Source organism: Salvelinus fontinalis, chromosome 28 (assembly GCF_029448725.1).
Source record: "Salvelinus fontinalis isolate EN_2023a chromosome 28, ASM2944872v1, whole genome shotgun sequence".
NCBI classification, from domain to species: domain Eukaryota; kingdom Metazoa; phylum Chordata; class Actinopteri; order Salmoniformes; family Salmonidae; genus Salvelinus; species Salvelinus fontinalis.
In genome coordinates, this window is record NC_074692.1 from 31313204 (window position 1) to 31330477 (window position 17274).

The window sequence follows — 17274 nt, forward strand, 5'->3', positions numbered from 1 at the left end:
TCAGTGAGCATAGCCTTTCTATTGAGAAAGGTCGCCGTAGGCAGACCTGGCTCTCAAGAGAAGACAGGCTATGTGCACACTGCCCACAAAATGAGCTGGAAACTGAGCTGCACTTCCTAATCTCCTGCCAAATGCATGACCATATTAGAGACACGTATTTCCCTCAGATTACACAGATCCACAAAGAATTTGAAAACAAATCAAATGTTGATAAACTCCCATATCTACTGGGTAAAATTCCACAGTGTGCCATCACAGCAGCAAGATTTGTGACCTGTTGCCACAAGAAAAGGGATGAACAAACACCATTGTAAATACAACCTATATTTATGTTTATTTATTTTCCCTTTTGTACAGTCATGGCCAAACGTTTTGAGAATGACACAAATATAAATTTCCACAAAGTTTGCTGCTTCAGTGTCTTTAGATATTTTTTGTCAGATGTTACTATGGAATACTGAAGTATAATTACAAGCATTTCATAAGTGTCAAAGGCTTTTATTGCCAGTTACATGAAGTTGATGCAGAGTCAATATTTGCAGTGTTGCCCCTTCTTTTTCAAGACCTCTGCAATCCGCCCTGGCATGCTGTCAATTAACTTCTGGGCCACATCCTGACTGATCGCAGGCCATTCTTGCATAATCAATGCTTGGAGTTTGTCAGAATTTGTGGGTTTTTGTTTGTCCACTCGCCTCTTGAGGATTGAACACAAGTTCTCAATGGGATTAAGGTCTGGGGAGTTTCCTGGCCATGGACCCAAAATATCGATGTTTTGTTCCCCGAGCCACTTAGTTATCACTTTTGCCTTATGGCAAGGTGCTCCATCATGCTGGAAAAGGCATTGTTCGTCACCAAACTGTTCCTGGATGATTGGGAGAAGTTGCTCTCAGAGGATGTGTTGGTACCATTCTTTATTCATGGCTGTGTTCTTAGACAAAATTGTGAGTGAGCCCACTCCCTTGGCTGAGAAGCAACCCCACACATGAATGGTCTCAGGATGCTTTACTGCTGGCATGACACAGGACTGATGGTAGCGCTCACCTTGTCTTCTCCGGACAAGCTTTTTTCCGGATACCCCAAACAATCGGAAAGGGGATTCATCAGAGAAAATGACTTTACCCCAGTCCTCAGCAGTCCAATTCCTGTACCTTTTGCAGAATATCAGTCTGTCCCTGATGTTTTTCCTGGAGAGAAGTGGCTTCTTTGCTGCCCTTCTTGACACCAGGCCATCCTCCAAAAGTCTTCGCCTCACTGTGCATGCAGATGAACTCCCACCTGCCTGCTGCCATTCCTGAGCAAGCTCTGTACTGGTGGTGCCCCGATCCCGCAGCTGAATCAACTTTAGGAGACTGTCCTGGCGCTTGCTGGACTTTCTTGGGCGCCCTGAAGCCTTCTTCACAACATTTGGACCGCTCTCCTTGAAGTTCTAGATGATCCGATAAATGGTTGATTTAGGTGCAATCTTACTCACAGCAATATCCTTGCCTGTGAAGCTCTTTTTGTGCAAAGCAATGATGACGGCACGTGTTTCTTTGCAGGTAACCATGGTTGACAGAGGAAGAACAATGATTCCAAGCACCACCCTCCTTTTGAAGCTTCCAGTCTGTTATTCGAACTCAATCAGCATGACAGAGTGATCTACATCCTTGTCCTCATCAACACTCACACCTGTGTTAGCGAGAGAATCACTGACATGATGTCAGCTGGTCCTTTTGTGGCAGTGCTGAAATGCAGTCGAAATGTTTTTTGGGGATTCAGTTCATTTGCATGGCAAAGAGGGACTTTGCAATTAATTGCAATTCATCGGATCACTCTTCATAACATTCTGGAGTTTATGCAAATGGCCATCACACAAACTGAGGCAGCAGACATTGTGAAAATTTATGTTTGTGTCATTATCAAAAGTTGTGGCCACGACTGTACTTTAACTGCACATCATTACAACACTATATTTGGACATAATATGACATTTTAAATGTCTTTATTCTTTTGGAACTTTTGTGAGTAATGTTTACTGTACATTTGTTCTTGTTTATTTAACTTTTGTTAATTTTCTATTTCACTTGCTTTGGCAATATAAACATTTCCCGTACCGATAAAGCCCTTAAATTGAATAGAAATGAGAGAGAAAGAAAGAAGAGAGAGACAGAGAGAGTTAAAGAGAGAGAGAGTGAAAGAGAGGGAAAAAAGAGAGGAGAGAGAGGGAGTGTGTGTGTGTGTGTGTGTGTGTGTGTGTGTGTGTGTGTGTGTGTGTGTGTGTGTGTGTGTGTGTGTGTGTGTGTGTGTGTGTGTGTGTGTGTGTGTGTGTGTGTGTGTGTGTGTGTGTGTGTGTATAGTGGATCTAGTGTCCAGGCAGCAAAGCCAGAGTTGAGCAGGAACAGCTGGAGCTCTTAGATTTCAATGGAATCTGCTAATGACTGCAAGATTTACAGCACTGCACACACACACACACACACACACACACACACACACACACACACACACACACACACACACACACACACACACACACACGCACACACGCACACACGCACGCACTACCACTTAAAATACACACTAACACTCAGTTGGCCAGGCTACATACTGTACATGTATACATAAACAAAGTGCACTCCAAGTAACATTACGTGTGCATCCAAATAGAATGCTCTTTGGGACAAATGCTTAGTGTAGGTTAGAATGCACAGTAAGCACTTTCTGCCTGGCATGGTTTGGTGAGATCTGGACTATGGAGATTTGTTTGTGATTTAACAAATGCCCTGGAGATTATGTAATTAAAGTGCAGTTTAAAGTAGGCAGGCAATAGTTCCCTTTAACTCTAAACACACATATACACACACACACATGCACACACACATACTCACTCAGACTCACACATATACGTGTACACATACACAAACACACACACACAGTGTGTATTCATTTGTTTTTGTGGTTGTATTTTTGCTTGGTTGGCAGGGACTGACAATTGGAGATGTGGGTGTGTTTATGTGCATTCGTGTGTGTGTGAGTGTGAGTGAGCGTGTGTGTTTGTGTGTGTTCACATTAGTATGCGTGTGTTATTTAGCTGCCCAAGGGGATTTTTAGGTGGGCCGCGGGCATGGCATTTTTGCTGCTACTTACAGGGCTTTTAGCTACCTGGAATTGTGTCTCTGAAACTGCCCACAGTGGCACTACCCACGATGCATACTGCCTACATCACCTTTACTAGCTGCTGCCACTTTTAATCCCCACAAAGATTAAGGCTAATGTCAGCCCAGGATCTCTGTAACATAATAATAATAATAATAATAATAATAATAATATCAGCCCAGGATCTATAACAAAAAACAATAATAATATCAGCCCAGGATCTATAACATAATAACAATAATAATATCAGCCCAGGATCTATAACATAATAACAATAATAATATCAGCCCAGGATCTATAACATAATAACAATAATAATATCAGCCCAGGATCTATAACATAATAATAATATCAGCCCGGGATCTATAACATAATAATAGTAATGATAATATCAGCCCAGGATCTATAACATAATAATAATAATAATAATAATAATAATAATAATATCAGCCCAGGATCTATAACATAATAATAATAATAATAATAATAATAATAATAATAATAATATCAGCCCAGGGTCTATAACATAAAAACAATAATAATATCAGCCCAGGATCTATAACATAAAAACAATAATAATATCAGCCCAGGGTCTATAACATAATAATAATATCAGCCCAGGATTTATAACATAATAACAATAATAATATCAGCCCAGGGTCTATAACATAATAATAATATCAGCCCAGGATTTATAACATAATAACAATAATAATATCAGCCCAGGATCTATAACATAATAACAATAATAATATCAGCCCAGGGTCTATAACATAATAATAATATCAGCCCAGGATTTATAACATAATAACAATAATAATATCAGCCCAGGATCTATAACATAAAAACAATAATAATATAAGCCCAGGGTCTATAACATAATAATAATATCAGCCCAGGGTCTATAACATAAAAACAATAATAATATCAGCCCAGGGTCTATAACATAAAAACAATAATAATATCAGCCCAGGATCTATAACATAATAATAATATCAGCCCAGGATCTATAACATAAAAACAATAATAATATAAGCCCAGGATCTATAACATAATAATAATAATAATATCAGCCCAGGATCTATAACATAATAATAATAATAATATCAGCCCAGGGTCTATAACATAATAATACTAATAATATCAGCCCAGGATCTATAACATGATAATAATATCAGCCCAGGGTCTATAACATAATAATACTAATAATATCAGCCCAGGATCTATAACATGATAATAATATCAGCCCAGGATCTATAACAAAATAACAATAATAATATCAGCCCAGGATCTATAACATAATAACAATAATAATAATATCAGCCCAGGATCTATAACATAATAATAATATCAGCCCAGGGTCTATAACATAATAATAATATCAGCCCGGGGTCTATAACATAATAATAATAATAATAATAATAATAATAATAATAATAATAATAATAATAATATCAGCCCAGGGTCTATAACATAAAAACAATAATAATATCAGCCCAGGGTCTATAACAAATCAAATCAAATCAAATTTATTAGTCACATACACATGGTTAGCAGATGTTAATGCGAGTGTAGCGAAATGCTTGTGCTTCTAGTTCCGATAATGCAGTAATAACAACAAGTAATCTAACCTAACAATTCCGCAACTACTACCTTATACACGCAAGTGTAAAGGGATAAAGAATATGTACATAAGATATATGAATGAGTGATGGTACAGACGGCATAGGCAAGGTGCAGTAGATGGTATAGAGTACGGTATATACCTATGAGATGAGTACTGTAGGGTATGTAAACATAAAGTGGCATAGTTTAAAGTGGCTAGTGGTCCATGTATTACATAAGATGGCAAGATGCAGTAGATGATATAGAGTACAGTATATACATATACATAAGAGATGTGTAATGTAGGGTATGTAAACATTATATTAGGTGGCATTGTTTAAAGTGGCTGGTGGTACATTTTTACATAATTTCCATCAATTCCCATTTTTAAGGTGGCTGGAGCTGAGTCAGTTTGTTGGCAGCGGCCGCTAAATGTTAGTGGTGGCTGTTTAACAGTCTGATGGCCTTGAGATAGAAGCTGTTTTTCAGTCTCTCGGTCCCTGCTTGGATGCACCTGTACTGACCTCGCCTTCTGGATGATAGCGGGGTGAACAGGTAGTGGCTTGGGTGGTTGTTGTCCTTGATGATCTTTATGGCCTTCCTGTGACATCGGGTGGTGTAGGTGTCCTGGAGGGCAGGTAGTTTGCCCCGGGTGATGCGTTCTGCCGACCTCACTACCCTCTGGAGAGCCTTACGGTTGTGTGCGGAGCAGTTGTCGTACCAGGCGGTGATACAGCCCGACAGGATGCTCTCGATTGTGCATCTGTAGAAGTTTGTGAGTGCTTTTGGTGACAAGCCGAATTTCTTCAGCCTCCTGAGGTTGAAGAGGCGCTGCTGCGCCTTCTTCACAACGCTGTCTGTGTGGGTGGACCAATTCAGTTTGTCCGTGATGTGTACACCGAGGAACTTAAAACTTTCCACCTTCTCCACTACTGACCCGTCGATGTGGATAGGGGGGAGCTCCCTCTGCTGTTTCCTGAAGTCCACAATCATCTCCTTTGTTTTGTTGACGTTGAGTGTGAGGTTATTTTCCTGACACCACACTCCGAGGGCCCTCACCTCCTCCCTGTAGGCCGTCTCGTCGTTGTTGGTAATCAAGCCTACCACTGTAGTGTCGTCCGCAAACTTGATGATTGAGTTGGAGGCGTGCATGGCCACGCAGTCGTGGGTGAACAGGGAGTACAGGAGAGGGCTCAGAACGCACCCTTGTGGGGCCCCAGTGTTGAGGATCAGCGGGGTGGAGATGTTGTTACCTACCCTCACCACCTGGGGGCGGCCCGTCAGGAAGTCCAGGACCCAGTTGCACAGGGCCGGGTCGAGGCCCAGGGTCTCGAGCTTGATGACGAGTTTGGAGGGTACTATGGTGTTAAATGCTGAGCTGTAGTCGATGAACAGCATTCTCACATAGGTATTCCTCTTGTCCAGATGGGTTAGGGCAGTGTGCAGTGTGGTTGCGATTGCGTCGTCTGTGGACCTATTGGGTCGGTAAGCAAATTGGAGTGGGTCTAGGGTGTCCGGTAGGGTGGAGGTGATATGGTCCTTGACTAGTCTCTCAAAGCACTTCATGATGACGGAAGTGAGTGCTACGGGGCGGTAGTCGTTTAGCTCAGTTACCTTAGCTTTCTTGGGAACAGGAACAATGGTGGCCTCTTGAAGCATGTGGGAACAGCAGACTGGGCTAAGGATTGATTGAATATGTCCGTAAACACACCAGCCAGCTGGTCTGCGCATGCTCTGAGGACGCGGCTGGGAATGCCGTCTGGGCCTGCAGCCTTGCGAGGGTTAACACGTTTAAATGTTTTACTCACCTCGGCTGCAGTGAAGGAGAGCCCGCAGGTTTTGATAGTGGGCCGTGTCAGTGGCACTGTATTATCCTCAAAGCGGGCAAAAAAGGTATTTAGCCTGTCTGGGAGCAAGACATCCTGATCCGCGACGGGGCTGCTTTTCTTTTTGTAATCCGTGATAGACTGTAGACCCTGCCACATACCCCTTGTGTCTGAGCTGTTGAATTGCGATTCAATTTTGTCTCTGTACTGGGACTTAGCCTGTTTGATAGCCTTGCGGAGAGAATAGCTACACTGTGTGTATTCGGTCATGTTTCCGGTCACCTTGCCCTGGTTAAAAGCAGTGGTTCGCGCTTTCAGTTTCACGCGAATGCTGCCGTTAATCCACGGTTTCTGGTTTGGGAATGTTTTAATTGTTGCTCTGGGTACGACATCGTCAATGCACTTCCTAATGAACTCGCTCACCGAATCTGCATATTCATCATTGTTGTTGTTGGACGCCGTGCGGAACACATTCCAATCCGCGTGATCAAAGCAGTCTTGAAGCGTGGATTCAGATTGGTCGGACCAGCGTTGAACAGACCTGAGCGCGGGAGCTTGTAGTTTTAATTTCTGTTTGTAGGCTGGAATCAACAAAATGGAGTCGTGGTCAGCTTTTCCGAAAGGAGGGCGGGGGAGGGCCTTATATGCGTCGCGGAAGTTAGTATAACAATGGTCCAGAGTTCTGCCAGCCCTGGTCGTACAATCGATGTGCTGATAGAATTTAGGGAGTTTTGTTTTTAGATTAGCCTTGTTAAAATCCCCAGCTACGATGAATGCAGCCTCAGGGTGTGTGCTTTCCAGTTTACAGAGAGTCAGATAGAGTTCGTTCAGGGCCATCGATGTGTCTGCTTGGGGGGGAATATATACGGCTGTGATTATGACCGAAGTGAATTCCCTTGGTAGATAATGCGGTCTACATTTGATTGTGAGGAGTTCTAGATCAGGTGAACAGAATGACTTTAGTTCCTGAGTGTTGTTATGATGGTCACACCACGTCTCGTTAATCATGAGGCATACCCCCCCGCCCCTCTTCTTACCAGAAAGATGTATGTTTCTGTCTGCGCGATGCGTGAAGAAACCAGCTGGCTGCACCGACTCCGTTAGCGTCTTTTCAGTTAGCCATGTTTCCGTGAAGCAGAGCACGTTGCAATCCCTGATGTCTCTCTCGAATGTTACCCGTGCTCGGATTTCATCGACCTTATTCTCAAGAGACTGGACATTGGCGAGTAGTATGCTAGGGAGTGGAGCGCGATGTGCTCGTCTCCGAAGCCTGACCAGGAGACCGCTACGTTTGCCCCTTTTTCGGCGTCGTGTAGCTTCGCCGGCTGGGATCAGGTCCATTGTATTGGGTGGAAGGCAAGACACTGGATCCGTTTCGGGAAAGTCATATTCCTGGTAGGAAGGGTGGTTAGTTGACGTTAATCGTATATTCAGTAGTTCCTCCCGGCTGTATGTAATGTAACTTAAGATCACCCGGGGTACCAATGTAAGAAATAACACATAGAAAAACAAAATACTGCATATTTTCCAAGGAACGCGAAGCGAGGCAGCCATCCTGTTCGGCGCCGGAAGGATATATAATAATAATAATATCAGCCCAGGATTTATAACATAATAACAATAATAATATCAGCCCAGGATCTATAACATAATAACAATAATAATATCAGCCCAGGATCTATAACATAATAACAATAATAATATCAGCCCAGGATTTATAACATAATAACAATAATAATATCAGCCCAGGATCTATAACATAATAACAATAATAATATCAGCCCAGGGTCTATAACATAAAAACAATAATAATATCAGCCCAGGATCTATAACATAATAATAATATCAGCCCAGGATCTATAACATAATAATAATATTTGCCCAGGATCTATAACATAAAAACAATAATAATATCAGCCCAGGATCTATAACATAATAATAATATCAGCCCAGGGTCTATAACATAATAATACTAATAATATCAGCTCAGGGTCTATAACAAAATAATAATATCAGCCCAGGGTCTATAACATAATAATAATATCAGCCCAGGGTCTATAACAAAATAATAATATCAGCCCAGGATCTATAACATAAAAACAATAATAATATCAGCCCAGGGTCTATAACAAAATAATAATATCAGCCCAGGATCTATAACATAAAAACAATAATAATATCAGCCCAGGATCTATAACATAATAATAATATCAGCCCAGGGTCTATAACATAATAATACTAATAATATCAGCCCAGGGTCTATAACAAAATAATAATATCAGCCCAGGGTCTATAACAAAATAATAATATCAGCCCAGGATCTATAACATAAAAACAATAATAATATCAGCCCAGGGTCTATAACAAAATAATAATATCAGCCCAGGATCTATAACATAAAAACAATAATAATATCAGCCCAGGATCTATAACATAATAATAATATCAGCCCAGGGTCTATAACATAATAATACTAATAATATCAGCCCAGGGTCTATAACATAATAATAATATCAGCCCAGGATCTATAACATAATAATAATAATAATAATAATATCAGCCCAGGATCTATAACATAATAACAATAAAAAGATCAGCCCAGGGTCTATAACATAATAATAATATCAGCCCAGGATCTATAACATAATAACAATAATAATATCAGCCCAGGGTCTATAACATAATAATAATATCAGCCCAGGGTCTATAACATAATAATAATATCAGCCCAGGGTCTATAACATAATAATAATATCAGCCCAGGGTCTATAACATAATAATAATATCAGCCCAGGGTCTATAACATAATAATAATATCAGCCCAGGGTCTATAACATAATAATAATATCAGCCCAGGGTCTATAACATAATAATAATATCAGCCCAGGGTCTATAACATAATACCAATAATAATATCAGCCCAGGATCTATAACATAATAATAATATCAGCCCAGGGTCTATAACATAATAATAATATCAGCCCAGGGTCTATAACATAATAACAGTAATAATATCAGCCCGAGAGCACTACATAATAACAGTGGGTTAACTGCCTTGTTCAGGGGCAGAACTACAGATTTTTTCCTTGTCGGCTTGGGGATTTGATCTTGCAACCTTTCGGTTACTAGTCCAACGCTCTAACCACTAGGCTACCTGCTGCCTCTGAGGGGGGCTATATGTCCCCCTCTGCCCTCACTGACTGCTACATTATATCATGAAAATGTTGCTGTGGACTGTGGATCCTCCAGTGCAGGGGTTCCCAAACTTTATGGGCACACGACCCTATTTTGATGTCTGAAATTCTCACGACCCCAACCATGTGAATTTTAGTTATTGTTAATTAACGGGCAGTGTTTTTCTTTTTTATTTGGGGCTATGACAGTCACCTGCAAATGAGTCTGACATAATGTATCTTATCACACATGATAAACCAAGATGGCGTAGCAGTCAGATGTCCATTGTCCTCGTCTTGTCCCGTGTATATATATTTTATATATTTTTCTTCGCATATCTTTTTATATATATATTCTTTTCTTCTTAAAAACTCAACTTCAAAACACTCTCCTGCAACCCACCTCACCAAATGTGGTGCGGATCTGTTTTTTTTTTTCTTCCTCAAAAGTATTATTCACCTCGTATCCGAAATCTACAACAGAAGCTAACAAGCTAACCAGAAGTTAGCCAGCTCACAAGCTAACGTTAGTAGTTCAGCTAACCACAGCTAGCGCTCATCAGCTATCCTTTAGCTCGGAAAACTATTGCCAGTTTTGTACAACGCGACTCAGACCAGAGCATACCAGACCTATTTTCTCTCCATATCCCCGGATTTTTACCTCAAGCTCTGGACATTTACACCTGGATCTTGCAGCTAACTAGCTGCTATCCGAGTGACTATCGGCTAACATCAATTCCGGAGCAAACACCAATTATCCCGGAGCTAGCCAGCTGAAGAGTTCCATCAGCCACTCCTGGGCTACAATCACCTATCCGGACCCGTTTTACTGCCGATGCGGAGCCCCACCGGGCCTTCACGACTGGGATACCGACGTTATCTGCCCGAGGGAGTATTTCAACCGGCCCCTCCATCGCGACGTAACCTGAACGTCCATATACTAACTGCGGCCCGCTAATCGTTAGCTGTCTTGAGCATATCGGCTGCTATCTGAACAGGTCTATCGAACAATCTTCTTAGGCCACTATAACTATTTTGACAATTGGATTGGTCCCCTCTACCACACGGAACCCCACTAATCTACCGACGGAATTGCACGGCGTGGCTAAAAACAGACCTCCATCTTCTGCTAGCTTGCTACCCAAGACTAGCTGTCTGAATCACGAAGCTAGCACCAGTTAGCAAACATAATTCTACAACTCACAACCTCTCTTTCGCCACCGCCATCCGGCTTGGATTCTCTGTCGACACGACCACGTCTGGTCTGCAGACAAATACCCCATCCGCTGTGCCCTCAACCGGCCTCCGTCTGAGCAGACCCCCTCCGTCTGAGCAGACCACCCCCCCGGGCTACTAACTTTAAACGCCGCGGGCTAGCTTAGTGGAGGCCTTACTACTCCATCTACGGCTGCCCCCTGGACACTATGATCACTTGGCTACATAGCTTATGCCTGCTTGACTGTCCATTAATTCACGGTACTCCATTCTGTTTATTTGTGTTTTATCTGTCGGCTCTGTGCCTTAACTCAGGATCTGTGTGTAGTTAATCCGACCCTCTCTGCCCAGTCGTCGCCATTTTTACCTTCTGTTGCTGTGTTAGCTGACTAGCTGCTGTTATCTGACCTGCTGTTTTAGCTAGCTCTCCCAATCATGACCTGCAATCACTTTATGCCTTATTGTATGTCTCTCTCAAATATCAATATGCCTTGCATACTGTTGTTCAGGCTAGTTATCATTGTTTTGGTTTGCAATGGACCCCGTAGTTCCACTCTCCGTACCTCTGATACCTCCTTTGTCCCACCCCCCACACATGCGGTGACCTCACCCATTGAGACCAGCATGTCCAGAGATACAACCTCTCTTATCATCACCCAGTGCCTGGGCTTGCCTCCGCTGTACCCGTGCCCCACCATACCCTGGTCTGCACATTATGCCCAGAATCTATTCTACCACGCCCATAAATCTGCTCCTTTTATTCCTTGTCCCCAACGCTCTAGGCGACCAGTTTTGATAGCCTTTAGCTGCACCCTCATCCTACTGCTCCTCTGTTCCTCGGGTGATGTGGAGGTAAACCCAGGCCCTGCATGTCCCCAGTCACCCTCATTTGTTGACTTCTGTGATCGAAAAAGCCTTGGCCTCATGCATGTCAACATCAGAAGCCTCCTCCCTAAGTTTGCCTTACTCACCGCTTTAGCACACTCTGCCAACCCTGATGTCCTTGCCGTGTCTGAATCCTGGCTTAGGAAAGCCACCAAAAACTCTGAGATTTCCATACCCAACTATAACACTTTCTGTCAAGATAGAACTGCCAAAGGGGGAGGAGTTGCAATCTACTGCAGAGATAGCCTGCAAAGTTCTGTCATACTTTCCAAGTCTATGCCCAAACAGTTCGAACTTCTAATTTTAAAAATTAATCTCTCCAGAAATAAGTCTCTCACTGTTGCCGCCTGCTACCGACCCCCCTCAGCTCCCAGCTGTGCCCTGGACACCATCTGTGAATTGATCGCTCCCCATCTAGCTTCAGAGTTTGTTCTGTTAGGTGACCTAAACTGGGATATGCTTAACACCCCGGCAGTCCTACAATCTAAGCTTGATGCCCTCAATCTCACACAAATCATCAAGGAACCCACCAGGTACAACCCTAAATCCGTAAACATGGGCACCCTAATAGACATTATCCTGACCAACTTGCCCTCCAAATAAACCTCTGCTGTCTTCAATCAAGATCTCAGCGATCACTGCCTCATTGCCTGTATCCGCCACGGGTCCACGGTCAAACGACCACCCCTCATCACTGTCAAACGCTCCCTGAAACACTTCTGCGAGCAGGCCTTTCTAATCGACCTGGCCCGGGTACCCTGGAAGGATATTGACCTCATCCCGTCAGTTGAGGATGCCTGGTCATTCTTTAAAAGTTACTTCCTCACCATATTAGACAAGCATGCTCCGTTCAAAAAATGCAGAACCAAGAACAGATATAGCCCTTGGTTCACTCCAGACCTGACTGCCCTCGACCAGCACAAAAACATCCTGTGGCGAACTGCAATAGCATCGAAGAGCCCCCGTGATATGCAACTGTTCAGGGAAGTCAGGAACCAATACACGCAGTCAGTCAGGAAAGCAAAGGCCAGCTTTTTCAAGCAGAAATTTGCATCCTGTAGCTCTAACTCCAAAAAGTTCCTGGATACTGTAAAGTCCATGGAAAACAAGAGCACCTCCTCCCAGCTGCCCACTGCACTGAGGCTAGATAACACGGTCACCACTGATAAGTCCGTGATAATCGAAAACTTCAACAAACATTTCTCAATGGCTGGCCATGCCTTCCACCTGGCGACTCCAACCTTGGCCATCAGCCCCGCCCCCCCCGCTGCTACTCGCCCAAGCCTCCCCAGCTTCTCCTTTACCCATATCCAGATAGCAGATGTTCTGAAAGAGCTGGAAAACCTGGACCCATACAAATCAGCTGGGCTTGACAATCTGGACCCCCTATTTCTGAAACTGTCCGCCGCCATTGTCGCACCCCCTATTACCAGCCTGTTCAACCTCTCCTTCGTATCATCTGAGATCCCCAAGGATTGGAAAGCTGCCGCTGTCATTCCCCTCTTTAAAGGGGGAGACACCCTGGACCCAAACTGTTACAGACCTATATCCATCCTGCCCTGCCTAGCTAAGGTCTTCGAAAGCCAAGTCAACAAACAGATCACTGACCATCTCGAATCCCACCGTACCTTCTCCGCTGTGCAATCCGGTTTCCGAGCCGGTCACGGGTGCACCTCAGCCACGCTCAAGGTACTAAACGATATCATAACCGTCATCGATAAAAGACATTACTGTGCAGCCGTCTTCATCGACCTGCCCAAGGCTTTCGACTCTGTCAATCACCATATTCTTATCGGCAGACTCAATAGCCTCGGTTTTTCTAATGACTGCCTTGCCTGGTTCACCAACTACTTTGCAGACAGAGTTCAGTGTGTCAAATCGGAGGGCATGTTGTCCGGTCCTCTGGCAGTCTCTATGGGGGTACCACAGGGTTCAATTCTCGGGCCGACTCTTTTCTCTGTATGCATCAATGATGTTGCTCTTGCTGCGGGCGATTCCCTGATCCACCTCTACGCAGACGACACCATTCTGTATACTTCCGGCCCTTCCCTGGACACTGTGCTATCTAACCTCCAAATGAGCTTCAATGCCATACAACACTCCTTCCGTGGCCTCCAACTGCTCTTAAATGCTAGTAAAACCAAATGCATGCTTTTCAACCGTTCGCTGCCTGCACCCGCACGCCCGACTAGCATCACCACCCTGGACGGTTCCGACCTAGAATATGTGGACATCTATAAGTACCTAGGTGTCTGGCTAGACTGCAAACTCTCCTTCCAGACTCATATCAAACATCTCCAATCCAAAATCAAATCTAGAGTCGGCTTTCTATTCCGGAACAAAGCCTCCTTCACTCACGCCGCCAAACTTACCCTAGTAAAACTGACTATCCTACCGATCCTCGACTTCGGCGATGTCATCTACAAAATAGCTTCCAATACTCTACTCAGCAAACTGGATGCAGTTTATCACAGTGCCATCCGTTTTGTTACTAAAGCACCTTATACGACCCACCACTGCGACCTGTATGCCCTAGTCGGCTGGCCCTCGCTACATGTTCGTCGTCAGACCCACTGGCTCCAGGTCATCTACAAGGCTATGCTAGGTAAAGTGCCGCCTTATCTCAGTTCACTGGTCACGATGGCTACACCCACCCGTAGCACGCGCTCCAGCAGGTGTATCTCACTGATCATCCCTAAAGCCAAAACCTAATTTGGACGCCTTTCCTTCCAGTTCTCTGCTGCCTGCGACTGGAACGAATTGCAAAAATCTCTGAAGTTGGAGACTTTTATCTCCCTCAACTACTTTAAACATCTGCTATCCGAGCAGCTAACCGATCGCTGCAGCTGTACATAGTCCATCTGTAAACTACCCACCCAATTTACCTACCTCACCCCCATACTGCTTTTATTTATTTACTTTTCTGCTCTTTTGCACACCAGTATCTCTTCTTGCACATGATCATCTGATGATTTATCACTCCAGTGTTAATCTGCTAAATTGTAATTATTCGATTTATTGCCTACCTCATGCCTTTTGCACACATTGTATATAGATTCTCTTTTTCCTACCATGTTATTGACTTGTTTATTGTTTACTCCATGTGTAACTCTGTGTTGTTGTCTGTTCATACTGCTATGCTTTATCTTGGCCAGGTCGCAGTTGCAAATGAGAACTTGTTCTCAACTAGCCTACCTGGTTAAATAAAGGTGAAATAAATAAATAAAAACACCAGCACTAATGACATGGGTGTGCTGCATGTCGTGTCAGAGCATCTCATTGTCAGGGGGAGTGGTCGACAGTGTGCACCTCATCTCTGATTTCAAATCCAACCTGGATCGATATTTGGTTTTAATTTAGACGAGAGCACTGAATCCAGCTTCACATAGATATTAGCTGCAATGGTACCATTCGTTTTATGGTGCTTTCATGACAACTGGGAAAAATATTATGTCAAATCATGATGTCAGTGATCTTCAGGTCAGAAAGTTGGAACTCTAGAAAGAGGTCCGAGTTCCCGAGTTGGAATTCCGAGTTGGATGAATATTCAAAACAATTTCCCTCAATCTGCGCTCGTTATTTACCGAGTTCCCAGTTGTTTTGAACACGTTGAAGTTGGAAGTCGGAGACTTCCCAGTTCCCAGTTGTTTTGAACGCTGCATTAATTCTCAGAGGGAGACGGCAGGGTTTTCCCTTTGAGTCAGGAACCAAAACTCCTCCGTAGTGACCCGTGAATGCGTTGTCTGCAGCATTTGTTCACATGACAGCTCGATCAGCTGTTTGATTTCACTTACCGGCATGTCAACAGTCAAATGGATTGGGAAGTAGGTCCCAAAGTGCTCTTCCAAGTGTTGGAGGTGAGCAGTCACTTTCTGATTCTCTTTTCTGTTAGAAACATGCACAGCCGAGGAAACGGGGCATGGTTCACTTTTGAAAGACTCTCTTTCCAATAATAATAATTTCCTCTGAATGCACTGATTCTGTCACTCATCTGTAGAATTTTTTTCTACTTCCCCTGCATGCTTGTATTCAGTTCGTTCAGTTTCCCAAATATGTCTGTTACATAGGCAATGAGATACATTTTATTTTCATTACATAGAAAGTCTACCAAGTCTGTAATTTTACATCCGTTGTGAATGACAACAGTTCCTCTCTCAATGCAAAAAATCTTTCCAACACTCCCCCACCATAACCACCAAGCCTCGGTGTGAAATAGAACATCGTCATGCTCTGATCTCATATCGCCACATAGTTTTGTGAACAGCCTCGGTGTGAAATAGAACATCGTCATGCTCTGATCTCATAGCGCCACATAGTTTTGTGAAGAGCCTCGAGGTGAAATAGAACATCGTCATGCTCTGATCTCATATCACCACATAGTTTTGTGAACAGCCTCGAGGTGAAATAGAACATCGTCATGCTCTGATCTCATATCGCCACATAGTTTTGTGAACAGGCTCGGTGTGAAATAGAACATCGTCATGCTCTGATCTCATATCGCCACATAGTTTTGTGAACAGCCTCGGTGTGAAATAGAACATCGTCATGCTCTGATCTCATATCGCCACATAGTTTTGTGAACAGCCTCGGTGTGAAATAGAACATCGTCATGCTCTGATCTCATATCGCCACATAGTTTTGTGAACAGGCGAGCGCGCAGTTGATGCGGTTTGATGTAGTTTACAATCAGTATATCTCCAAGTTCTGCGCTCAGCTCTTTTGCTGCCAGTTGCTCTCGGTGTATCATACAATGTGTCTATATGGTAGAGGGAGACACATTCATAACTAGAGTGCAGAGGCCTGCCCAGAGTCCCACCTATCTGTGCAAAAGTCTGATATTCAATCCCATGGAATCTGTTTTTCGTCAATATGGCCACGCAACACACTGAACATCCCCTGTGCCGTTTCATGCTCAGGAATCATGAGACAGAACAATATGTCCTCATGAATAGCATCCCCCAACATGTATAGCAAACAAAAGTCAATGCATGGGCATCTCGACATCTCGGCCCTCACAGCTAACGTCCATTTGGAGAGTATAAGCTGGGGAGTTTGAGTCGTTCATTCAGAGTTTCCTCTTGATTGCTAGCAATAGCATAAATTCTTTGTTTCACAGTGTTATCTGACAAAGGTATTGATGCGAGTTTCTGTGCTTCTACCTCCCCAAACATTGTTTTCACCATTTCAATTGCAGCCAGTAATATCAAAGTCTCTGCAATAGTGTGTGGCTTCATAGCGTAGCAGGCCTAGCCATTCACCATGGGAATGATTCAAGTGCAACTGTCAAGTGTGGCCTTTTCCCATGATCTAATGGCGCTATATAAGCAAAAGTTTGTGGACACCCCTTCAAATTAGTGGATTTGGTTATTTCAGCCACACCCATTGTTGACAGGTGTATAAAATCGAGGACACAGCCATGCAATCTCCATAGACAAACA

General features: G+C 43.4%; 1 protein-coding gene across 2 annotated transcripts in view; it reads left to right on the forward strand.

Annotated features, from left to right (window-relative positions):
• LOC129826590 (protein patched homolog 1-like) overlaps positions 1 to 17274 on the forward strand; it is a 164034-nt gene that overhangs the window by 62944 nt on the left and 83816 nt on the right. The gene's annotated exons all lie outside the window — the stretch shown is intronic.